The sequence below is a fragment of the Entelurus aequoreus genome, linkage group LG10 (genome assembly GCF_033978785.1).
Source record: "Entelurus aequoreus isolate RoL-2023_Sb linkage group LG10, RoL_Eaeq_v1.1, whole genome shotgun sequence".
Lineage (NCBI taxonomy): Eukaryota > Metazoa > Chordata > Actinopteri > Syngnathiformes > Syngnathidae > Entelurus > Entelurus aequoreus.
Window position 1 is genome coordinate 66,738,325 of NC_084740.1, and position 13,234 is coordinate 66,751,558.

The window sequence follows — 13,234 nt, forward strand, 5'->3', positions numbered from 1 at the left end:
GTATTTTAATGTTGATCATTATGGTGGTACTTAATGAATACTTAGGTCTACTACGCTACTGTATTTTAATGTTGGTCATTATGGTGGTACTTAATGAATACTTAGGTCTACTACGCTACTGTATTTTAATGTTGGTCATTATGGTGGTACTTAATGAATACTTAGGACTACTACACTACTGTATTTTAATGTTGTCATTATGGTGGTACTTAATGAATACTTAGGTCCACTACACTACTGTATTCTAATGTTGGTCATTATGGTGGTACTTAATGAATACTTAGGACTACTATGCTACTGTATTTTAATGTTGGTCATTATGGTGGTTCTTAATGAATACTTAGGTCTACTACACTACTGTATTTTAATGTTGGTCATTATGGTGGTACTTAATGAATACTTAGGTCTACTACACTACTGTATTTTAATGTTGGTCATTATGGTGGTACTTAATGAATACTTAGGTCTACTACACGACTGTATTTTAATGTTGTCATTATGGTGGTACTTAATGAATACTTAGGTCTACTACACTACTGTATTTTAATGTTGGTCATTATGGTGGTACTTAATGAATACTTAGGTCTACTACACTACTGTATTTTAATGTTGGTCATTATGGTGGTACTTAATGAATACTTAGGCCTACTACACTACTGTATTCTAATGTTGGTCATTATGGTGGTACTTAATGAATACTTAGGCCTACTACACTACTGTATTCTAATGTTGGTCATTATGGTGGTACTTAATGAATACTTAGGTCTGCTACACTACTGTATTTTAATGTTGTCATTATGGTGGTACTTAATGAATACTTAGGTCTACTACACTACTGTATTTTAATGTTGATCATTATGGTGGTACTTAATGAATACTTAGGTCTACTACGCTACTGTATTTTAATGTTGGTCATTATGGTGGTACTTAATGAATACTTAGGTCTACTACGCTACTGTATTTTAATGTTGGTCATTATGGTGGTACTTAATGAATACTTAGGACTACTACACTACTGTATTTTAATGTTGTCATTATGGTGGTACTTAATGAATACTTAGGTCCACTACACTACTGTATTCTAATGTTGGTCATTATGGTGGTACTTAATGAATACTTAGGACTACTATGCTACTGTATTTTAATGTTGGTCATTATGGTGGTTCTTAATGAATACTTAGGTCTACTACACTACTGTATTTTAATGTTGGTCATTATGGTGGTACTTAATGAATACTTAGGTCTACTACACTACTGTATTTTAATGTTGGTCATTATGGTGGTACTTAATGAATACTTAGGCCTACTACACTACTGTATTCTAATGTTGTCATTATGGTGGTACTTAATGAATACTTAGGTCTACTACACGACTGTATTTTAATGTTGTCATTATGGTGGTACTTAATGAATACTTAGGTCTACTACACTACTGTATTTTAATGTTGGTCATTATGGTGGTACTTAATGAATACTTAGGTCTACTACACTACTGTATTTTAATGTTGGTCATTATGGTGGTACTTAATGAATACTTACGTCTACTACACTACTGTATTTTAATGTTGGTCATTATGGTGGTACTTAATGAATACTTAGGTCTACTACACTACTGTATTTCAATGTTGGTCATTATGGTGGTACTTAATGAATACTTACGTCTACTACACTACTGTATTTTAATGTTGGTCATTATGGTGGTACTTAATGAATACTTAGGTCTACTACACTACTGTATTCTAATGTTGGTCATTATGGTGGTACTTAATGAATACTTACGTCTACTACACGACTGTATTTTAATGTTGGTCATTATGGTGGTACTTAATGAATACTTAGGTCTACTACACTACTGTATTTCAATGTTGGTCATTATGGTGGTACTTAATGAATACTTACGTCTACTACACTACTGTATTTTAATGTTGGTCATTATGGTGGTACTTAATGAATATTTAGGCCTACTACACTACTGTATTCTAATGTTGGTCATTATGGTGGTACTTAATGAATACTTAGGTCTACTACACGACTGTATTTTAATGTTGGTCATTATGGTGGTACTTAATGAATACTTAGGCCTACTACACTACTGTATTCTAATGTTGTCATTATGGTGGTACTTAATGAATACTTAGGTCTACTACACGACTGTATTTTAATGTTGTCATTATGGTGGTACTTAATGAATACTTAGGTCTACTACACTACTGTATTTTAATGTTGGTCATTATGGTGGTACTTAATGAATACTTAGGTCTACTACACTACTGTATTTTAATGTTGGTCATTATGGTGGTACTTAATGAATACTTAGGTCTACTACACTACTGTATTTCAATGTTGGTCATTATGGTGGTACTTAATGAATACTTAGGTCTACTACACTACTGTATTTCAATGTTGGTCATTATGGTGGTACTTAATGAATACTTAGGTCTACTACACTACTGTATTTTAATGTTGGTCATTATGGTGGTACTTAATGAATACTTAGGTCTACTACACTACTGTATTCTAATGTTGGTCATTATGGTGGTACTTAATGAATACTTAGGTCTACTACACTACTGTATTTTAATGTTGGTCATTATGGTGGTACTTAATGAATACTTAGGTCTACTACACTACTGTATTTTAATGTTGGTCATGATGGTGGTACTTAATGAATACTTAGGTCTACTACACTACTGTATTTTAATGTTGGTCACTATGGAGGTTCTTAATGAATACTTAGGTCTATTACACTACTGTATTTTAATGTTGGTCATTATGGTGGTACTTAATGAATACTTAGGTCTACTACACTACTGTATTTTAATGTTGGTCATGATGGTGGTACTTAATGAATACTTAAGTCTACTACACTACTGTATTTTAATGTTGGTCATTATGGTGGTACTTAATGATTATTTAGGACTACTACGCTACTGTATTTGAATCTTGGTCATTATGGTTGAACTTGGAGAGTTAAGTGTTTTCTGAGGTGGTACTTGGTGAAAAAAGTTTGAGAACTCTATAAAAACATGGATTGGCAAGTCGTGTATGAAGAGAGTTTGGCCAATTATAAAACAGGCGCCATGTTTGCTACCAACGACCTATAATGTATTTGAGCATGCAATTGCTGTCATTTTGACGTTAAGTTTTCCTGACGAAATAAACCAAAAATAAAAGTCTATATGTTGTTCTGAACATACTCCAGCTCATAAACTTACAGCAAAACATGCTTTTATTTGGTGAAAGTATCATTTTGCAGCCGTATTTGACGCACTCTGCAGTGTTTCGTGACCGGCAGGCACTCCAACACGCACCCGACGCCGCAACAAAAATTAAAAAAAGACACAGGACGACCAGAAAATAACTTATTAGCCTCATTTTGCCAAAATCTTCATTGGCGTTGGACCAACAATCACAGAGAAATAATGACTTTTGTGTGTAGTGTGTCAACTGTGGTGTCTCCGTCCAATGTATTTGTAATCAATCCAATCCAATCCACGTCATGTATATAGCACATTTAAAAAAACAATACTAGTTTCACAAAGTGCTGCACAGTAGTTAAGACATACATACAAGGAGAATCAATAATATAAAACATTTTGTCAGAAAAATTGTATTTAAATTATCAAAAAACTTTCCGTTCTGAGTTTCCAATGAACAGACAAGAAGCTGTCTTTGTTGCACCAAGCCAAACGCTTGGAAGATTCCACTGTGTACGATGGAATCAGACGGGAGGGGTCATCCATTGTCCTCAAAAACCTGCCAAAGCTGAATCCACGACAATCCCAAGCCCGAGGGATCTTCTTCTTTTGTCTTCTAATGTGACCGAAAACAAGGACTGTTTACATACTACCCATTCCTGTTGAGAAATGTGTTGTTGCGTAAACTTTGAACATCTAAATAAAAGAGAAGACGAAAACCTTCTTCGTCAGAGCGTGGTGCAAGACTGTACAGAGAGTACAGTGGCCATGTCTCTCCTCAATATTGAGTCCAAATTTAATTCTGTCTCTGTCTGATTCCTTGCCTTTTGTCTTGTTTAATAGATGTCATCAGTGTTTGAACCTGACACATTTAACTATAAAATAATAAATACATAAAATACATTAAAGACGATTTAAATGAAATTTAATGCTGGTTTAAAAGTCAAAGAGTAAAAATATGTTTTAAGACGTGATTTAAAACTCATCAAAGGGGGAGCATCCAAATAGCAAGAGGGATATTGTTCCAAAGTTTTGGAGCCACGGCAGAAAATGCACGATCCCGTCTGGATTTTAAACGGGTTTTTGGGACGAAACTGATCAGTATCACTGTATGTGTCACTCATTATGCATTATTAGAACTCATCTTTCTTTTGTCTAAAAATGCAAAGTGAACAAGTGTACTTTTGTACTTATTTCCCCATATTTCTGCACAATAACTCAGATATGGTAACACTGGCGAGCAGGAGAGAATATGGAGTGATTTTTAGAGCAGAACATATTTTTGCTTTATTCTTTATTGACGTGTTTCTTCCCACTTTATGTTGTATATTTTCTTACAGGAGACTACCAGTTCATTTTATTATCTATTATTACACACAAAAAAGTTTTTTATTTTACTCTGTTAATGTTTACTCAGTCTATTTGTATTTGTTTGACTTTCTCTTCTGCTCTCTAATTGGATGGTAGCAGCTCTACCTTGTGGGGAAGTTGGTGAATCACAGTCGTAAAAAATGAGTCTAAATTGAAAGTCAGCCATGTTGAGATCGAAAGTAACTTTATAAAAAACTAGATGAGGAAATTCCTGAAGGAATTGCGTCTGAATGCTCCAATGCTGAACTTGAACTGAAATGCTGACTGAATGTAGTATGTAGGTGTGAGTTTGAATGTCCAGGATGAGTGGAATGTGTAATTCTGTTGATGTTGGAATGGTTTGAATATGTAGAAAAATGTGGGAATTGTGCAAATTGGAAAAATGTCCCATTCATTTCAATGGGAACTTCCTGGAAATTTGGGAATTTCGGGAAAAGCGGGATTTTTTAAAAAACAATTAGGAGCATGAATGTCCTGAATGAGCTGAATTGGTTGGTGTTGGAATCGTTTAAATCGGTCAAGAAATGTTGAAGTAGTAACAGTTTTGTAATTGAGAAATGGTATTATGGAAGTTCTTGAACCAACTTGTTTTTTTGTTCTGACTAAGAGGAATGTTTTGACAGTGGAACGGTTTGAATCGGTTGAAAAATGTGGGAATTGTGGAAGTTTGAAAACTGGATAATTCATTTTGAATGAGAAAAATGTCCCTAAAAACTGGGAATTCTAGGAAATCTGGTAATTTAGTTTTAGGATTATTAAAGTAGAGCACATAATTCCTGAACAGGCTTAATATTTTAAAGTTGGAACGGTTTGAATCGGATGAAAAATGTGGGAGTTGTGGAACTTTGAAAAATATCCCATTCTTTTCAATGGGAATTTCATGGAAATTTGGGAATTTCTGGAAAAGTGGGATTTTTTTTGAAAATGCTAAAACATTTGAATGTTCTGAATAAGTTTAAATAGTTGGCGTTGGAATTTTTCAAATCGGTCGAGAAATGTTCATGTAGTAACATTTTAAATTGAGAAATGGTGTTACGGAATTCCTGAAATTTAGGGAAAACGGGGAATTTTTTCAGTTCAAAGAACAACTTTTTTGTCCTGATTAAGAGGAATGTTTGGACGGTGGAACATTTGAAGTGGGTTGAAAAATATGGAAGGAGTAGTCGACAGAAAAAAGGGTGAAAAAAGGGTTTGAAAAAAACGGGAATTCCTGGAATTCTTTTTAACTTGGAAAAATGGTAGTTTGAATGTGCAGGATGAGTGGAATATGTTGAAGGTGGAATGGTTTCAATCGGTGGAAAAATGTGGAAATGTGGAAGTTTGAAAAATGGCTAATTAATTTTGAATGGGAAACATGTCCCTAAAAACTGTGAATTCTAGGAAATCTGGTAATTTAGTTTTAGGATTATTAAAGTAGAGCACATAATTCCTGAACAGGATGAATATTTTAAAGTTGGAACGGTTTGAATCGGATGCAAAATGTGGGAGTTGTGGAACTTTGAAAATATCTCATTCTTTTCAACGGGAATTTCATGGAAATTTGGTAATTTCTGGAAAAGTGGGATTTTTTTTGAAAATGCTAAAACATTTGAATGTTCTGAATAAGTTTAAATAGTTGGCATTGGAATTTTTCAAATCGGTCAAGAAATGTTGATGTAGTAACATTTTAAATTGAGAAATGGTGTTACGGAATCCCTGGAATTTAGGGAAAACCGGGAATTTTTCCAGTTCAAAGAACAACTTTTTTGTCCTGATTAAGAGGAATGTTTGGACGGTGGAACATTTGAAGTGGGTTGAAAAATATGGAAGGAGTAGTCGACAGAAAAAAGGGTGAAAAAAGGGTTTGAAAAAACGGGAATTCCTGGAATTCTTTTTAACTTGGAAAAATGGTAGTTTGAATGTGCAGGATGAGTGGAATATGTTGAAGGTGGAATGGTTTCAATCGGTGGAAAAATGTGGAAATGTGGAAGTTTGAAAAATGGCTAATTCATTTTGAATGGGAAAAATGTCCCTAAAAACTGGGAATTCTAGGAAATCTGGTAATTTAGTTTTAGGATTATTAAAGTACAGCACATAATTTCTGAACAGGATGAATATTTTAAAGTTGGAACGGTTTGAATCGGATGAAAAATGTGGGAGTTGTGGAACTTTGAAAAATATCCCATTCTTTTCAATGGGAATTTCATGGAAATTTGGGAATTTCTGGAAAAGTGGGATTTTTTTGAAAATGCTAAAACATTTGAATGTTCTGAATAAGTTTAAATAGTTGGCGTTGGAATTTTTCAAATCGGTCGAGAAATGTTGATGTAGTAACATTTTAAATTGAGAAATGGTGTTACGGAATTCCTGAAATTTAGGGAAAACGGGGAATTTTTTCAGTTCAAAGAACAACTTTTTTGTCCTGATTAAGAGGAATGTTTGGACGGTGGAACATTTGAAGTGGGTTGAAAAATATGGAAGGAGTAGTCGACAGAAAAAAGACTGAAAAAAGGGTTTGAAAAAACGGGAATTCCTGGAATTCTTTTTAACTTGGAAAAATGGTAGTTTGAATGTGCAGGATGAGTGGAATATGTTGAAGGTGGAATGGTTTCAATCGGTGGAAAAATGTGGAAATGTGGAAGTTTGAAAAATGGCTAATTCATTTTGAATGGGAAAAATGTCCCTAAAAACTGGGAATTCTAGGAAATCTGGTAATTTAGTTTTAGGATTATTAAAGTAGAGCACATAATTCCTGAACAGGATGAATATTTTAAAGTTGGAACGGTTTGAATCGGATGAAAAATGTGGGAGTTGTGGAACTTTGAAAAATATCCCATTATTTTCAATGGGAATTTCATGGAAATTTGGTAATTTCTGGAAAAGTGGGATTTTTTTTGAAAATGCTAAAACATTTGAATGTTCTGAATAAGTTTAAATAGTTGGCAATGGAATTTTTCAAATCGGTCGAGAAATGTTGATGTAGTAACATTTTAAATTGAGAAATGGTGTTACGGAATTCCTGAAATTTAGGGAAAACCGGGAATTTTTTCAGTTCAAAGAACAACTTTTTTGTCCTGATTAAGAGGAATGTTTGGACGGTGGAACATTTGAAGTGGGTTGAAAAATATGGAAGGAGTAGTCGACAGAAAAAAGGGTGAAAAAAGGGTTTGAAAAAAACGGGAATTCCTGGAATTCTTTTTAACTTGGAAAAATGGTAGTTTGAATGTGCAGGATGAGTGGAATACATTGAAGGTGGAATGGTTTCAATCGGTGGAAAAATGTGGAAATTTGAAAAATGGCTAATTAATTTTGAATGGGAAAAATGTCCCTAAAAACTGGGAATTCTAGGAAATCTGGTAATTTAGTTTTAGGATTATTAAAGTAGAGCACATAATTCCTGAACAGGATGAATATTTTAAAGTTGGAACGGTTTGAATCGGATGCAAAATGTGGGAGTTGTGGAACTTTGAAAATATCTCATTCTTTTCAACGGGAATTTCATGGAAATTTGGTAATTTCTGGAAAAGTGGGATTTTTTTTGAAAATGCTAAAACATTTGAATGTTCTGAATAAGTTTAAATAGTTGGCATTGGAATTTTTCAAATCGGTCAAGAAATGTTGATGTAGTAACATTTTAAATTGAGAAATGGTGTTACGGAATCCCTGGAATTTAGGGAAAACCGGGAATTTTTCCAGTTCAAAGAACAACTTTTTTGTCCTGATTAAGAGGAATGTTTGGACGGTGGAACATTTGAAGTGGGTTGAAAAATATGGAAGGAGTAGTCGACAGAAAAAAGGGTGAAAAAAGGGTTTGAAAAAACGGGAATTCCTGGAATTCTTTTTAACTTGGAAAAATGGTAGTTTGAATGTGCAGGATGAGTGGAATATGTTGAAGGTGGAATGGTTTCAATCGGTGGAAAAATGTGGAAATGTGGAAGTTTGAAAAATGGCTAATTCATTTTGAATGGGAAAAATGTCCCTAAAAACTGGGAATTCTAGGAAATCTGGTAATTTAGTTTTAGGATTATTAAAGTACAGCACATAATTTCTGAACAGGATGAATATTTTAAAGTTGGAACGGTTTGAATCGGATGAAAAATGTGGGAGTTGTGGAACTTTGAAAAATATCCCATTCTTTTCAATGGGAATTTCATGGAAATTTGGGAATTTCTGGAAAAGTGGGATTTTTTTTGAAAATGCTAAAACATTTGAATGCTCTGAATAAGTTTAAATAGTTGGCATTGGAATTTTTCAAATCGGTCGAGAAATGTTGATGTAGTAACATTTTAAATTGAGAAATGGTGTTACGGAATTCCTGGAATTTAGGGAAAACCGGGAATTTTTCCAGTTCAAAGAACAACTTTTTTGTCCTGATTAAGAGGAATGTTTGGACGGTGGAACATTTGAAGTGGGTTGAAAAATATGGAAGGAGTAGTCGACAGAAAAAAGGGTGAAAAAAGGGTTTGAAAAAAACGGGAATTCCTGGAATTCTTTTTAACTTGGAAAAATGGTAGTTTGAATGTGCAGGATGAGTGGAATATGTTGAAGGTGGAATGGTTTCAATCGGTGGAAAAATGTGGAAATTGGTGGAAGTTTGAAAAATGGCTAATTCATTTTGAATGTGAAAAATGTCGCGGAAAACCTGGAATTCTGGGAAATCTGGGAATTTTTGGGGAGTTGTCAAGGGAAAGCCCGCGATTCCCGAATAGGCTGAACAGTTTGAAGTTGGAACGGTTTGGATCGGATGAAAAATGTGGAAGGTAGAGCGCGCCAAAATCTGGAGAATAAGAAGAAGAAGAATAAATAGATGAATGTTGGTGTGGAAAACCATGTGTGTGAATGTTTGGAGCATTCACACAATAAAAGTGTGAGCTGACATTTTCAGGACACACCGATTAGAAATAGTTAATAACAATTCATTGTTTAAAATGACGATCGTTCGTGTTCAAAGACAAAGGTGCTAAAAATTAAGACTATTTTTGTTTTTTGTTTTTAGAAAAAAGGTCACTTGCAGTTTGATAATGATTACGTTGTAATCTTTCAAGAAAAAAAAAACATGAGCAACTTTTTTTGGGGGAAATAAGTATCAACCTTCCATGAGAATACACTAATCCTTTGTTGTTAATTGGTTTCGGGCCGCACCGCGGTGAATACATCTTCACTAAGTAGATTGTAAGTGGATCATTTTTAAAGTTAGAGCATAAAAACTGTTCTAAATAAGTATTTTTTAACATGATTTAGAGCAGTGTAGACATGAAGTAACATCTTTACTCTCTTAATCCAACATAGTCATGCTGCCTGAGGCTGAGCCAATCAGTGAGCAGTGTGCTCTGATTGGTTTGCTCTCATGTAGTGGCCAATACTACTGTAGTACTGAAATATTTTTACTTCATTTACCCAGGGGTTTCCAAGCCACGGCCCGCTGCATTTAGTTATATGACCCAATGCAAACAACCCTCCATAGTCATGGTGCAAAAAAATAAATAAATGAAACCAACACACGCAAAAGAATCACTTGATTACATATTCAAACACAGTGTTACTGTTCAAACTGTGTGTACTGTTACAGTGGCCCAAAAATATTGAATACACTTGTTAAATAAAACCTCTGCCTTGTTTTTAGTTAATACTTAGGCCTACTACGCTACTGTACTTTAACGCTGGTCATCAGGGCCGGCCCGTGGCATAGGCCGTATAGGCAAATGCTAAGGGCGCCGTCCATCAGGGGGCGCCAAGCCAGTGCCACAAATGTTGGAGAAAAAAAAAAAAAAAAAGTTGGTACTATTATTTCTAAATACAAAAAATAATCCCACGTTAATTAAAATGCAAAGTAAAGCCTATTTAATAGAAATATTATTTGTTATAACATTACGCACCCCCCCCCCCCCCATCCCCCACACGGTGCGCCCCCTCCCTTCCCGTATCATGACTCTTACCACATCAAAAAATCAACACAAGATGTCAAAACGGCCAAAACGGTCAGGTGCCCAGGGAAGAAAAAAGAGAAAAGAAGAGGAGAAACGAGAAAAAGACAGAGGTAGCAGGTAGGTAACGTTAGCCTACATTAAATTATTTGTCTGTTACAGAATGTGATAGTAACCTAGGTTTTTAGCATTAAGCTAATGTTACATGATTCGGCAATTGCTAATCAATAAATAGCTAGTTCTGTTTTAACGTCGGGTTAATATTGTGGAGGGGGCTAAATTGTTATGGAAAATAATAATGTAACGTTAGGTAATTACAGTACTCCCACCTTACATTCCTCAGGGACATTTGTATTAGATCTTTTAAGCAGGTGTTTTTTGTTTACATTGTTATTGCCTTCTGGTTAGCTAATGTTTGCCCTGCAGGTAATAGTCACTTTTCCACCCCTTTATATATTAGGTATAGTTGTAAGCCTGGTTGTTAAAGTGCACATCATTAATGTTAATTAAGCAATATCACATGAGAGGGAATGCTGTTTTTTAATTTGAGCACTGCTGTGATTCGGTTGAAGATAATCATAACATAACATTCTCAAATAATATGTTAATTTGCTTTCTTTAAGTAAAAAAAAAAGGTCAAAGACAAAGCTATTCGGTTTCTTGTGAGTATATACACTTCACTGCCGATGTGGGGGGGGGGGGGGGGGGGGGGCGCCACCTAAAATCTTGCCTAGGGCGCCAGATTGGTTAGGGCCAGGCCTGCTGGTCATTAAAGTGGTACTTGGAAAGTTTTTTCAGAGGTGGTCCTTGGTGAAATAAGTTTGAGAACCACTGCTCTATGCAGCATTTTTTTTTATCAGACAAGAAGAGGAAAGCTTTTTTTTTTTGGTGATCTTAGGTTATAGTTATGATTTATTTGTTACATTAAGGAACAGCATGTGGTTACATTGACAATGTTCAACACATCTGAAAAGGAGTAAGAAGCAAAGTTTATATCTAATTTGACCCCTTCTTTCATTTTCATTTATTTATTTATTTCAGGCAATGACATAAAGAAGTACAAGTTGACAAAACATAATAATATAAATTAATATAGTGCATTATTGTCCAGTTTTGCCTGAAAGGGAGTGGGAAGAAGATAACTTATTTAATCCCACCCCCAGTTCTCCATTCAGTGATTATTCACATGAGTTTCACTCTCACTTTGTTCAAGGATTATAATACAGATGTTGTATCATAGTGGCATTACCACAGGTAACAATAATTATTACACTGTAACAATAATTTGTATCAACAATGTAGGAATAATGAATATACCAACAATGGTAATAGACAACATAGCAATAATGGTAAGGAAATATTGAGCACATGTTAACACTTTGAGACAGAGTATAGCAGCAGGTCAAATTAAAGACCCTCATCTCTATATTTGAACCAGACCCCATGTTTGTATAATAGTTTAAATCGATTAATAGTTTGGCATTGCTTGTGTTGTAAGTCCAGTTTGTTCCATAGTTTTACTCCGCATACAGACACACAAAAACGTTTACGAGTGGTTTGAGCTCTCGGCAATAAGAAATATCCAAAGCCTCTTCAAAAAATAATACACCTCAAAGAGTAATAGAATAATAAATAATGAGAAAGAGTGAAATAATATTGATAATTAAGTCATTCTAAAGGTTGTTTAAAGGCCTACTGAAATGAAATTGTTTTATTTAAACGGGGATAGCAGATCCATTCTATGTGTCATACTTGATCATTTCGCGATATTGCCATATTTTTGCTGAAAGGATTTAGTAGAGAACATCGACGATAAAGTTCGCAACTTTTGGTCGCTGATAAAAAAAGCCTTGCCTGTACCGGAAGTAGCGTGACGTCACAGGTTGAAAGGCTCCTCACATTTCCCCATTGTTTACACCAGCAGCGAGAGCGATTCGGACCGAGAAAGCAACGATTACCCCATTAATTTGAGGGAGGATGAAAGATTTGTGGATGAGGAACATGAGAGTGAAGGACTAGAGTGCAGTGCAAGACGTATCTTTTTTCGCTCTGACCGTAACTTAGGTACAAGCTGGTTCATTGGATTGCACACTCTCTCCTTTTTCTATTGTGGATCACGGATTTGTATTTTAAACCACCTCGGATACTATATCCTCTTGAAAATGAGAGTCGAGAACGCGAAATGGACATTCACAGTGACTTTTATCTCCACGACAATACATCGGCGAAGCTCTTTAGCTACGGAGCTAACGTGATAGCATCGTGCTTAAATGCAGATAGAAACAAAAGAAATAAACCCCTGACTGGAAGGATAGACAGAAGATCAACAATACTATTAAACCGTGGACCTGTAAATACACGGTTAATGCTTTCCAGCTTGGCGAAGCTTAACAATGCTGTTGCTAACGACGCCATTGAAGCTAACTTAGCAACGGGACCTCACAGAGCTATGATAAAAACATTAGCGCTCCACCTACGCCAGCCAGCCCTCATCTGCTCATCAACACCCGTGCTCACCTGCGTTCTAGTGATCGACGGAGCCACGAAGGACTTCACCCGATCATCCGTGCGGTCGGCGGCTAGCGTCGGATAGCGCATCTGCTATCCAAGTCAAAGTCCTCCTGGTTGTGTTGCTGCAGCCAGCCGCTAATACACCGATCCCACCTACAACTTTCTTCTTTGCAGTCTTCATTGTTCATTAAACAAATTGCAAAAGATTCACCAACACAGATGTCCAGAATACTGTGGAATTTTGAGATGAAA